The sequence below is a fragment of the Lactuca virosa genome, chromosome 4, assembly GCF_052849685.1.
Source record: "Lactuca virosa cultivar CGN04683 chromosome 4, Lactuca_virosa_CGN04683_v6, whole genome shotgun sequence".
NCBI classification, from domain to species: domain Eukaryota; kingdom Viridiplantae; phylum Streptophyta; class Magnoliopsida; order Asterales; family Asteraceae; genus Lactuca; species Lactuca virosa.
In genome coordinates, this window is record NC_136429.1 from 90,684,884 (window position 1) to 90,699,084 (window position 14,201).

Consider the following 14,201-nt stretch of genomic DNA (forward strand, 5'->3'; position numbering starts at 1 on the left):
GTTGCCCAAGCCTAAGAACTCCTCTGCGCTATACTCGGACTAGTGAATACTACAGCTCCCCGCAATATCACGATACCCTTTCTCTGACTCACGTATGTTGCGGCTCTCCGCAGTCACACGATACCCCTTCTCTGACTCACGTATGCTGCGGCTCTCCGCAGTCACATGATACCCTTTTCTCTCATTGACTCATGGATGCTACGGCTCCTCGTAGTCTTACAACACTCTCTTACTCACTGACTCGCCATGGGCTCACTCCATGGTTTTTCCCCGATAATCCTAAGTGATTACCCCCACTCGGATCCACTCGCTCTCTTATCACCTCATAATCTCATCATCAAGTCATCACTACACTGAGTTCACTAACTCATGCTCCACAACCCAACATAGATAAGTGCACACACCCACCCAGTTTATGCACCACCACTCCTGATGTAAGTTCTCGTAGGCAAGGCACTTTTCTTAGCACAGATACACCCTTAGACATTCCCACTCTGTTGACATTTAACTGAGGGGTTCCCACTGGAACTGAAAGACCCCAACTTTCATACTAAAAACATTATTAATCCAAAACATGCTACTTGCATATTCATAAAAACAATATTTTACATTGATAAAGTGATTACAAACGAATGGATACAAACCGACTATTACAAAGTGTTATATATTACACAACTACCCAGGATACTATACTTTTATACTTACATGATCCCTAAATACAAAAGTAATAGTATAACTATTCTAAACCTTCCAACAATATACGACTATACTGGTTACTTATCTCCTGCAATTGTTAAACATTGAGAGGGGTAAGCGGTGACGCTTAATGAGTTCAATAATAGATACAATATAACGGTATGCCATATATATACTTCAATATGGCAGAAGCAAAGAGGAACAAGGAACAACAAAGGCATGTATGAATCATGCGACAAACTTTCCATATCAATCGATGATTTGATTCAAAGATATACAATCAACGAGACATAACAATTTCAATACTTGATATACATCAATAACACTGCGGCCCAAATGGAACAGAAAACATACAATTTCTGATTATAATTTTGCTAGAATATACAGGCTTTCAGCCCTACATAGCCCTATGCCAATACCAGAAGTTATACGAGTCATGCTCTACATGGCCAAAGGCACAAAGCCAATACCAGAAGTGATACGAGACATGCTCTACATGGCCAAATGCATAAATTCGATACCAGAATAATACGAGACATGCTCTACATGGCGAGAGGCTCAAAGCCAATACCAGAAGTGATACGAGACATGCTCTACATGATCAACAATATAAAACCAAAATAACTCAGGAAAGCATATAGCACATATAACACATAACATACAATTGTTCCTATATATTGAACTCACCGTGAAATAATCGGGGATTAAGTGATAATTTTGGGCAGCACTTCGGCTCTAAATATAACTTTCTGTGATGAAACCAGGGATTTTTATCGAAAACCAGACCTTGCGCGGGCAGAGTTTCGACTCGAAAATATAATTTTCTCTGGAACTTCGGAGCGTCGGGACTTGCTTCGGGTGTCGGGGATGATACCGGGACTTCGGAGGGTGTTAGAGGGGCTTGAGAGAGGCTAGAGAGTGAGAATTTGTAACATAAACCCGGAGGGCTCGATTTCTATTTATAGGCTGAAAAATCGACTCTCACGTCGTGAACCATGTATGTTCACGTCGTGACTTTGATCATGGTCATCCCCTAGGCTTGCCGTGTGTCTTCTAGGCTCGAAACGCGTCGTTCTCTGAGTTCACGTCGTGAACACTGTGTTCACGTCGTGAATGTAGTCAAATTCTCGAAGTTTGTGCTCCGAACTTCAAAAATCCATATCTTTCGCACACGAGCTCCGTTTTTGACTTGATTTATATCCACGCGTAGGTGAGATTATGCTCTACATCTTTCATTTAGACTCAGTCGGCTAATTTTGACTTTATTTTTAATATTATATTAATATTATATTTTTAACGGGCCGAGACAGGAAAAGTCCGTTAAAATTTCATAACTTCTTCATCTGACGTCCGTTTTCGTCTGTCTTTTTACCGTTGTACTACTATTGACGAGACCTTCGATTCTCGTTTAGGTTGTGTCGGATAAAAATCACTTGATCTTTATTTCGAGTTTTTAGCTGTCTACTGCTGTTCCGAAACTTAGAAAAATCATAACTTCCTCATACGAAGTCAGATTTGGACGTTCTTTTTATGGAAATTCTCGGTATAACGAATACTACGACTTTAGTTTAGATTACTAAAGCTAAAAAGTAGTTTATCAAAAAATCACTTTTTACGTCATACGACGTCGTGTCGGTTCTGTCGCGAAACTTCAAATAGTCATAACTTCTTCGTTATAACTCGGATTTCGATGAGGTTTTCGCCTAAATGTTTCTAACGAGATTCTTTACAACTTTAATTAATATAATTTTACTTATTTTCAAATTTTATATTTTCGTTAAATTTCAATATTTGACTTTTGATTGGAATCTCATAAGACTTCCAATATTTTCCGAGTGATTTTAAACATAGTTTTACTCCATTTCTAGTAAAAACTATCTGTTAGAACTCAACGCTCAAATTCATATAATATTTCATTATATTTTTCACGATAACTAAACGTGCATGTTACATGAACAAAATTCACTCGGTACTCCACTCGCCATCTCACAACTCGAGTCTCAACATGACCAAAAATTAGGACATAATACACGGGTACCTCGGTATACCATCACAACATCTCACGATGTCTTAACTCAACCACTGATCTTCCACTCACTCAACTCGAAACCTCGAAATACTCCCATCTCACAAATTGAAACACGGAGGAATCGTCAACGACTGAAGCACGTTGACAAAAATCCGAAGCTCCATCCTCTACTGATCACCACCCATACGAAACTACTCATAGTGACTCTGAAATTGGTTGACAAATCAACTGTTGCCCCTCCTGGAGTATAGATCACAATCTATACTGATACCCATAAATCTCAGCAATTGCACCCTGAACTCAGCGACCCAACCGCCTCGAACTCAACATTTGCAAATCCGAAAATCCCTGGCCACAATAAATTCTCTGACCAACGACCACCTGCCGTGGATTCACTCATCCTTTCTTAAGCACATACACATACATCATCCCACCTTGCACCTCGCCTCATCCACCAATAACCCAGGTCTCATGTGTCCGTACCGCAGATCTCCATAATCAGTTTTCTAACCGTTCTTGAACAGATCGCTGATCTTCTCAATAGAATACCCAGTTCTCCCCCCACTCAGGGTTCGAACCATCACCAATTGGCATACCAACAATCCACTCCATAGACTGTTTCACCAGGTGCATCACACTTGACTCTTGGAACGTACCACGTAATCACATCAATGATTTTCCCGATGGAAACCAAGCAACTCCAAATATCCCGTAACTCAGACAAAAATCTCAGAATCCCCTCGACGTGACTGCCTCTAGTCATCTCGAAGCCTCAGACCGACACACCGTCGGATACCCCAACTGTTCTGAATTAGTCCTGACTCTCCATCTGGAAATAATGCACTATCGCGCCCTCGTCTCTGATTCCTCGACCAGCCTCTCATCGCAGAAATCATTATGGAAGCAAGAGACCTTACTCTCATAGTCGATACACAACGTAGACAACGAGGGCCACCTGCCCCAACATACTCCTCTTGATCACTTGAAACCGTTGCTGAAAGCTGTTGGATTAGTGTCTAAGTCCATAACTATATTTGGTATGTACTTGATCCGACCAGGCATGGTCCATTTGGGTTGCATGGCATCATGCACTTGGATAGACTAAATGAGAGAAATAAGACACTTATGGTTATTAATATATTATAAGTTCTAATATATTAATAATAAGAATAATAATATTTAATTAGTATTGATCAAGAATTAATTTAGAATTAATTATGTGATCAAAAGAAGACTAATTAAATATATGGGTTGATTGTGTAAATCATCCCATAACTTATATAGTGGGACAAAGCTCCATGGATAATCAAGTTGGGTTAAACCCATAGGATGCTCCATGGAGGTTACTTAACCCATGGGTCATGGAAATGAAAGGTCATGACAATTAGGGTTTACATGGTGTAACCCTAATTGTAACATACTATATAAGCATCATATTATTCACCAAAATCGACTACTAGTGTGTGAAAAGAAGGGCTAGCCGATTTCTTGAAGTGTGGATTTCTCTCTAAGTTATTTCAAGAGCATTTGATGTTATGTGAGCCATTTGAGGTGTCACATTTGAGGCACTAGGCACTCAAGCCCCATGGAGTCCAGCTACACTACAAAAGGTATGTATTCTATCTATATTATTACCCAAGTATCTATGATTGAATGCTAGATAGGGTAATACCTTGGAATATTAGCATTTGCATGTATATTAGAGAAAACATAGATCCAAGGTATTTAGGGTTGCATGTACACTTAGGAGTGTTAGAATGCTCAAAACCCAACAAAAGCAAGCCTGACTCGACTAAGGCATCTCTTTGTCCTCATCTCAGTCTCCACTAATAGCTCTCTCGTGGTATAAGGAATACCTCGCTGCAAACATACTGCCCAAATACTCTGGTGAAAATGTTGCAACCCTATGCTACCCCACGGGGTTTACCTCCAACTCTGAAACCAGAAGCTCAATATCTCGCTCTGCTTCTCTCAGGAAACAGGATCAACGCAACTCTTGTCACAGAAAGTGACATCTCAACTATCGGCCGATTGCTCAACTCAGGCTGCAATTCTCCATAAAGTCTCATCTCTACTCATCCATGTGTCTTGCGACTCCATCTGGCATCTCACCAATGAAAAACTCTCAAAACTAACTCAATTCTCTCTCCAGGAATGCTCCAATAAAACTCGCTCGACATGGCCCTCTAGCCCCACACTTTATCACATCTGATCTCAGTTGATCAATCACAACGGGATAACTGGTAAACCAGAAACACTAACTGCCACGAATCATGGTACTCAAACCATGTGATCATCTCTCGATCTGCTACGAATCATGGTACCCGAACCATGTTATCTCTCTTCTCAGTCTGCTACTTAGAACCTCTGGAATTCTCCCTGTTTCGAGTATGGGTCCTCTGCTTTCAGTAGTACGCGCCCATACTACCTGCCACATTTGCCCATACTTTCCACATGGATCGTCCCAGATTTCCTAAGTAGTTGCTCAACCTTCTCGATCACCAATCCCGCTACACATGTTCGCCCTCTAGCGAATACCCTCCTCTATCAGCATACTCATCTGACTCAATTCACTTCCTAGGCTCTTCCTAGGTTCTCACACTTCTCCTCCATCAGCTGCTGAAAACTCCTCATGATGCCAGCCACCTACCTCCTGAATATCGTCATATTCACTCGGTAGCTGACTCCCATCATCAAGAGTTCCACAAAGCACAAAGCAAGCAACATTCGGGCATTGAATAATCCCCATCAACACGTAAAACCACTCTAGGTTACAACTATATATTCTCTACTCATACTCAAAAGGTGTCACCGAACTCACGTAACTCTACCCCACGTGGGTATCTAACTACTCTCTCAGTAGGCTCCTCCACTGCTCATCTAGGTATCTCTCCTAGATTACTCCTCTACTCAAAGCTCTTCCTCTCTAAAAGATTCCTGCTGAATACTCTAATTCCGCACATACTTAAAGCACATCACAGATAGCAAAAATTCATAGGCTAAGGCATCACAAATCAGGCAAGTCTAGCCCTAAGATATGAAATACCTAGCCTATCTTCTAGCATGCATCACTAATATCTCAATAATAACTCATAACACAAATAAGTAAGGGTATTTTGGGAAATCACCGTTCGGTCTCTCGCTGATTGTACACACTGCTCATTCTCGTTTTTCTCTTAGAAACTCTTGCTCGTTTTAGAAAAATCATTTCTTTTGAAAATTTTTCTCAAATCCTCAGTTTGAGTCCAGATATACCCGAAGGAGCATCCGAATCCCTCAAACCAAGGCTCTGATACCAACTTGTAACACCGTAAATTTTCAAACAAAATTTTCATTTAAATCATATAATTCTCATAACACATTTCACAAAATCTCATTTATTTAATTCACAAATCGCAAATCCATAATTGTTTAATTAAGACTCCAGGATCCTCAAAACATAACTCTTTCTCTGGTGTGTACAATCAAGCCGACGCCTTCCCGCGATCCTGAGGAAAACCTGAAACACATATCACATAACACGGTAAGCACGAAGCTTAGTGAGTTCCCCAAAATACCACACATAGCTCATTAGCCACTCGAGGCTATAACTCAAATAAGACCCTCTGGTCAAATGTGTCTCAGTGGGACCCTCTGGCCCCACAACTCGGGTGGACCCTCAGGTCCTAACTCAGATGGACCCTCCAGTCCTAACTCAGTAAACTCAGAATAACACACAACATAAATCACATAGACATCATGCAGGATATCATAGTACTCAATATAAACACATAAGACCCTCTGGTCACACATAGGATACAATTCAAGGTAAGTATAGTGAGAAGACTCACCTCAGATGATGAAGAGCCCCTATAAATGCTGCTGCTACGCACCGGCCACTAACTCTGTGCCAAACCCACAATTATCCCAATTAGGAACTAAGTCCAAACTCTCACTCATTAGGTCTAAAGGTAGTCCACTAACCAGCCCATCAATGACCTAAAACCCATTGGGCCCACCAAGGCCCAGTAATAAATGGGCTCTCTTGAGGCCCGAATCTCAAATCTAAATGGCAAGCCCAACTCAAGGGCCCAAAGCACATATATATAATCCTCTGGTCCAAGACTCTATTGCAACAAGCCCAAACTCTAGGCCCAACACTCAAGGCCCAAATTGAGACTTAGCCCAAAAGTCCACAGTGAGGTTACGCGGGGCGTACCTCTCTTGGTACGCTCAGCGTACTCATGAATCCATGTTGGCCATCGGGGACACTGGGGCAGTACGCGGGGTGTACAGGAATTACGCTCAGCGTACTCCCCAGACTCACTCTTTCTACTCATTTGGTCTTAAACAGTTAAGACATTACCTCAAATCCCAGATCTGGACTCCCTAATGGCACTTACTCCATAAAGTCAATGACTTTAAGCCTTTGCATGGCTGGAAAGGTCACAAACACCCAAAACACTCACTCCCTTATCTCAAAAAGCTCATATCTCATGCATGACTTGATTCCAACGTCCAAGATTGGATTTTTATGACATAACACCACTAAATACACTCAAAGGGGTTTATCATAGTCTCTGGAGCTCAATATCTCATAAACTCTCCACCTTTTGGGACAAAAACCCTAAAATACTCTAATATGATGCTCAAAACAAAAGAGTGAGAAAGCTTGAAGCTTTATACCTCTATATGAAGCTTCCAACTCAGATGTGCTCCGATCCAAAGCCTGGACTTCTCACTCCTTCTTCTCCAAAGCTCCTTCTTTACTCCAAGAACACACCAATATCACTTAAGGCTCTCAAATGCACTCACAAGCTCCATGAACGAAGGATTAGGGTTTCAGAGGGTTTATTGACTGAGGATGGTGGCTAAGAATGAGGCCATCTCATTCTTTATATAGGGACACATCCAAAGCTAGGGTTTCCACTATGTGCCTAGTACGCCCAACGTACCCTCTGGTACGCCCAGTGTACTAGGTGGCTCCGCTTAAAAATCACGCACATGAGTACGCTAAGCGTACACACACGTACGCCCAGCGTACTCCGCTGCCACCTTTTTCAATTAAAGGACTTATCCTGCCATAACTTCAAACTTCCATTGCTTCCTCGATATAACTCCGTTTCCAATGAATCTCATATCCTCGGAAAGGTGTCAAGATGCTCTACGCTTATAGCAACTCATCGAAACCCTGAGACTTCCTCATGCCCGAGTTGCAGCCCACAAACCCTAATCTCAGACGATCCAAAACAGGATGTTACAGAACCGGTACATGTTCTTATACATTTGGTACAACTAGTAATCACTTTGAGCCCAAATGATTAAAATAATACCAAATCAACCAATAAAAACTAATCCAATATATAAAGAAAAAAGGTGTTTATATAATTTAAAATGAAATACAAACAATAATTCAATGCTGAAAGAATATAAATTTAGCTTTGATACCCTATGTTCCAGGATCTGTAACCCAATCAATATGTAATTAAATAAGATGTGTATATAGTCTAAAATGAAGTACACATCAAACTACGTGTTGACAGAAATCATGGCATTCCGACTTCAAATGAAGGAATTATGGCAATTTAAAGAAGATGAAAGATTCAGTAGGACCAGGTTCAAATTACAACACCTTTCATACGAACTAGTAGAATTTCGATTCAATGGTAACATAGAAGAGGACCGGATCTGCCGGGTCATAAAAATGTAATGTGAACGGTCCAACCAAGTTCATAAGGATGTAATGTGAACAATCCAAACAAGTTCAGTAGTAATATGTAGACAAAAAAAACTAAAGGGACTGAATATAAACAAAAACTAAACTATGTTACATACACCAACTGGTCATAAGGATGTAATATGAACAATCCAAACAAGTTCAATGGTAATATATGGACAAAAAAACTTCAAGGACTATATATGAACAAAACCTAAACTACATTACCGTTATAAGTCATTATCCTAGTTGTAAAGACCCGGAAATCATAGGGTAAAATTTTCATTTTTAATATATATTAACATTTATTTATCCTTTATTAAAACATTTAAAAGTATTCCAAAATAGAACATTCATCAGAGTACAGTCCCTAAAACACAAATTGCGGAAAACGCAGGTGTATGCGTTGCGATCACGCCGGACCCTTCCCTTTCGAACCAGAATCACCTAAAACCACAAACCACAAACTGTAAGCACAAAGATTAGTAAGTTCCCAAAATACCACATACATCACAACACACAACTAAGGATTATCAGCAACACTCATAAGTAAATTCAACAATTCGATACACAACAACGACATATACAATACAAACAATGTATTTCCTATATATGAGTTTTGAAAATTCATGTCTCGTGTTTATTTGTGTCGAAGTGAATTTTAAATCCGTGTTTTGTGTTTTACAAGGACCATACACAAATTATCTTTTAATCACGTATAAGACACATAATTTTCACATGACATGCATCCCATATATACACATTAACATTCATACGTACAAATTGTTATTAGAATTTTAAATTCCCCCATTTTATTCAAACTTAATATACTTATTCTAAGTATGTGCTTCGTGTCTTACTGCACCTGATGAATATACCCAACAACTTTGTTTAAATTAACGTTTTCGTATAAAACATGTTGCATTTGTTGTAACGCCCGTGTTTCTGGGCTAAGCACTAATGATGATGTAATAGTCTAGGTCAACCGTTGTAACCCATTTTAAAGTAATAAAGATGAATTACTTGAATATTATGTGAATTATGTGCTTTTGTGTGCTTATTACTTGTTTATAATAATATAATAAATAAAGGATAAAAATAAGCGTCAAAAAATAAAATGTTAGATAATCCCGATATCGATGAAGAAAGTTGTAGTGATCGTGACAAGGATTCCGGAGATATAAAGAACGCCGAAATCCGAGTTTTAACGAAGAAGTTATGGCCTCTCGAAGTTTTGCGACAGAACCAGCACGACACTGCGTGACGTAAATAGTGAATTTACGATAGATGACTTTTTAGCCTTAGCGAAATGTTTTAAGAAGCGAAATTATTTTAAGAAGCGAAATGTTGTCCGAATCACTCCTTATCAGGTGAGTGTATAGTCACTTTCATCTTACACATAGATATGAAGTATTTTATGTAAATTACGTGATATGTGTGTATATATATATATATATATATATATATATATATATATATATATATATATATATATATATATATATATATATATATATATATATATTATCTGTTTACTTGGGATCTATGCTGGATGAAGGATCTGAATCTCTTTCTTTTCAGATCTAAACTTTTTCCTTCTGATCTAAACTTTTTCCTTCAGATCTAAACCTTTTCTTTCAGATCTAAACTTTTTCCTCCAGATCTGAAACTTTTCTTTCAGATCTAGACTTTCTCACTTCAGATCTGAACTTTTCAGATCTAAACCTGATATATGGATAATTTATGCTTGAAATCTATGTTGTATGAAAGATGTAAACTTTGCTTTCCAGATCTGAACTGTATATGTATTTTATATCTACAAATATGTTGGGTAAAACATGGGTAGATGAAATAGTTGGTATGTGATGAAATAAAATGATGAGAGGCCTCGATGTTGACGTTGATCCATGTAGGAATAATATTCCAGTAATGTACGAAAACAAAAAAGAAAATATAAATATTGAGGCATGTGTTTAACACATTGTCCTTAAAACAAATTCGCCCGCTACCGGGTGTTTGTTTCCCAGGATACAACAATTTGAAGTGGTTCTTCTAGACCACCCGAACCCTCAATGTGCCTGAATTATATCCTCAATATAGCTAGAAAAAGAAGAATATGAAGTAGGGAAGAAGAGAGTTTTCTTACATTCTTTTGGTGTATTCAAATGGTTGTAGAGTAGTAGTATTTATACTACACATTCTATAACCTCCCATTTAAACACATCTATTAATCACAAGATTAATGTGGGTTTAATATGTAATTAAACTATAATATTAATTACAATTTCAGTTACAAAAGAAAGAAATATTTGCAAGAAAGGTCCCTAGACTTTTCTTTTCTTTCTCCCAACCATTAAACTCTTTTATTTACTTCTTCCAACACCCTTACTTTAAGGATTAATTTCTCATTCATATTAAATCCATTTTGGACGTGTTAAAAAAAATGGGAAAAACCCCATTTTTTTAAATTGGTTAACACCAATTTTCCAACAATCCCCCACATGAATGAAAATTAATCAAGCATTTGCAAGCTACCTAGATAAAATCCAACGGTTGAATCATGCATAGGAAACCTTCCTTTAAGATACATATTTATTTTACTAGCGGACCAGTAGACTCGATGTCCTTGAACTGTTCTGCCGTTTGTGTAAATAATCAATATGTGTCTCACATGATTCTCCCTGACCTAGTTAGGTTCTCATTGGTGTGTCTGTTATGGTCATGGACACTTGTCTGGTTCTGTAAGAGCTCTTAGGAATGTTCCCATACAATTCCTTTTGAAGCGACCCCATTTCTCTCTCACATAGGTGATTCTATAATAATCATTAAAAGCTAATTCGTGATGATTTCCAATTTATCATCCACGACTATAAGCTTAACCTGCATCACTGTTTGTTTTAGGAATGGGTTGGGGTTAACCCCCACAGTGATTCACAAATGTTATATGCAAGTAGTTGTCCCATTGAACCTAGATCTTGGGATCTCCAGTCAACTAGGTTGGGTTTTCCTTCGCAATAACTTATTAATCTATGGGTTTTTGTACCATTCCTCATAACGACCTCTCATTCCAAGCATTTCGTAGCGGATCCGCAATCTGATTTTGACTTTATGTAGTCATTCATCTTGAGAGTCATTGTTGAATGGTGTTATGTCTTTGACAAATATATCTAGACTCACCATTATTTACATCATCATGTACATATATAGGAGTTATTGGCTCATCATGGGACGTCTCCCAAGAACTTACAAAGCCCTTTAGTTTATTGTCCAACCTTGGATAAACTTGAAAATTTTGTCTTCTATATTTTCCAACAAATGTTGACCATAATCAATATGGTTATAACTACACCATAGTTACCACTATTAAATAAGCATAATTGTGTCAACATAATACGATAAGCATATGTACTACATGTATTTATGAATTCATAATAACATTGGCCAGATGTAATTATGAATATTCCATACATGAGTTTTCTTGCAAATATCGTATTTTTCCATTCAATTTCTTGTCTTAACCATTTACATGTAAAATTCTTTAGGCATCCTATCTCAAGGATCCTACTATGTCATAAAATAGAATATCACTTTAAAGTGCCATTTATATGGATCTATTTCATCACATCCATTGATGTTGAACGACATTTTCAAACTTTTGATACTCGTTGTTCCAAAGCTTGCTTTAATCATATAATGACTTTACTACTCACACATTTTGTTGCTTTCCCTCGGGTAAGATAACTACTTGGCAGTCCCATGTAGATTTATACTTCTAAAACTATGTTTAGAAGTTTTAGTTTCATATCAGAACGATATACTTCCAAATTTCGAGAAGTTACAACCACATATAATTATAAGAGCATGAAATTAAGCAAGACATTCTTATGTTTGTAATCCAAACATGTATTTTAAATATGTCATCAGCTCTTACTTCTCATTTGGAAATCCACTAAACCGCAGTAATTTCTCAAACTTAATAGTTCAACCGAGAGAACCATTATTAGTTTTTACAAATTAATCCAATATGATCTTCTAAGAAAAAACGATCATATGATTCCAAATTTAGAATACTAATATTTCCACTCATAGTCCTTTCAACTTCATATTGAATATCTTAATATTCACCAAACCTTTATCTTGTTTTGATGAATTCCAACCAATATTATTGGATTTAATGGAAATAGCTTATTGGAGTATAGAAGTATCATTTGATTCTAAAATTTCAAACAAGAAATCAGTGCATATTTCTATTGAAATCATAGACCATTATGTTCTAACTGATTCTCATATTCTTTGGATCTATTTGCTTTCATTTTCCTCCTAGTGGTTTACATACTAGAGGTATATCCACTAGCTCTCATGTGTGATTTGGCAAGATAGAATCCATTTCACTTTTAATTGCCTCCTTTCATTGAGATATGTCACAGGAAGTGAATTCCTTTTTGAAAGTTTGAGGCTCTCTTTCAACCATATACATGCATAAATCATCTCCAAAAGATTTCTCACTTGTCCCCTTTTACTCCATCTTGATCTATTTATTCCTCCGTTCTCTTCTTCATGAGAGGATTCTTTGTGCCCAATTGTTTTGGAGCACTTGTCTTTTATTTATCAAGACATGGAGACACATTATCAAAGTATGATGCATTTGTTGATTCCATTAGTGTACAAGAAAACAATAAACTATATTGTTTTGTGCATAACCAATAAAGATGCAACCACCAATCTAGTGTACAATCCTTACAACCATTGGGTTAGGTATAACACCCTTTGCGAGACACCCCCACATTCAAATGTATTTGTAAGATGATTTTATACCCGACCATAACTTAGATGGTATTTTTTTAGGTTAGTACAAACTTATTGGAATCAAACACTAAACAAAATCCATGTTTGTTCAACAACCATCCAAACACTAAGTTCTTCCTAATCTATGGAACATACAACACATCATTAAGTGTTACCTCTTTTCTATGTGATACCATTTCTGGAATGTTTTAAACACCAAATTTAAGTGTTTAGAATCACAATTTCAAGAATAAATTTCTGCCTCAACTTGGACAACCTTATAATTCTTGAGTCACTCCCTCTTTGAGCACACATGGCGTGTAACACCCATATCAATCCATCACTCGATGGAGTTAGCATCCATAGAGTTTACTTCAGAAATCATTACACTTTGGATGGTGACATTTCTGAAATCATTTATACACTAAATATAAATGTTTAGAATTCTAATTTCCAGAAAATATGTTTGCCTCTTGCTTGGACAAAACTCAACATAATTAAAATCTATATTTGAACAATTATGAAACTTGATTTCTGATGCATGAATTCTAAAATTTGATTTCTCATGCAGAAAACTGATGCATAAATTATGATATCAGAAAACTAATGCTATATTTCAACAAAACTATTTAAAATGTGATGTTTTTAAGTAAAACCAAGTTGTTTTCTGATTTCCAAAGTTGTTTTACATAAAATTGAAGTCGTTTTTGACTAAACAAAGCCTTTTTGTTTTTCATAAAACAATGCAGTCTGTTCAAGACTGCTTTAGCCCCACTTAAATCTGTCAAAACTGAAATCTAATTTCATAATCCAGTAGGCCTGTCTCTTAGCTTTCCAGGGACTACTTGCATAAGTGCATACGATTTTTCTACAATTTATTATGAATTTTACAAAACTATGTATCATAGTTGTTAAAATCTAACCAATCAGTGAAAATCGTATTTTTCACCCTAGTTAAATTTGTTTACAGCTTTCGGCCAAAACTAATGAAACGGA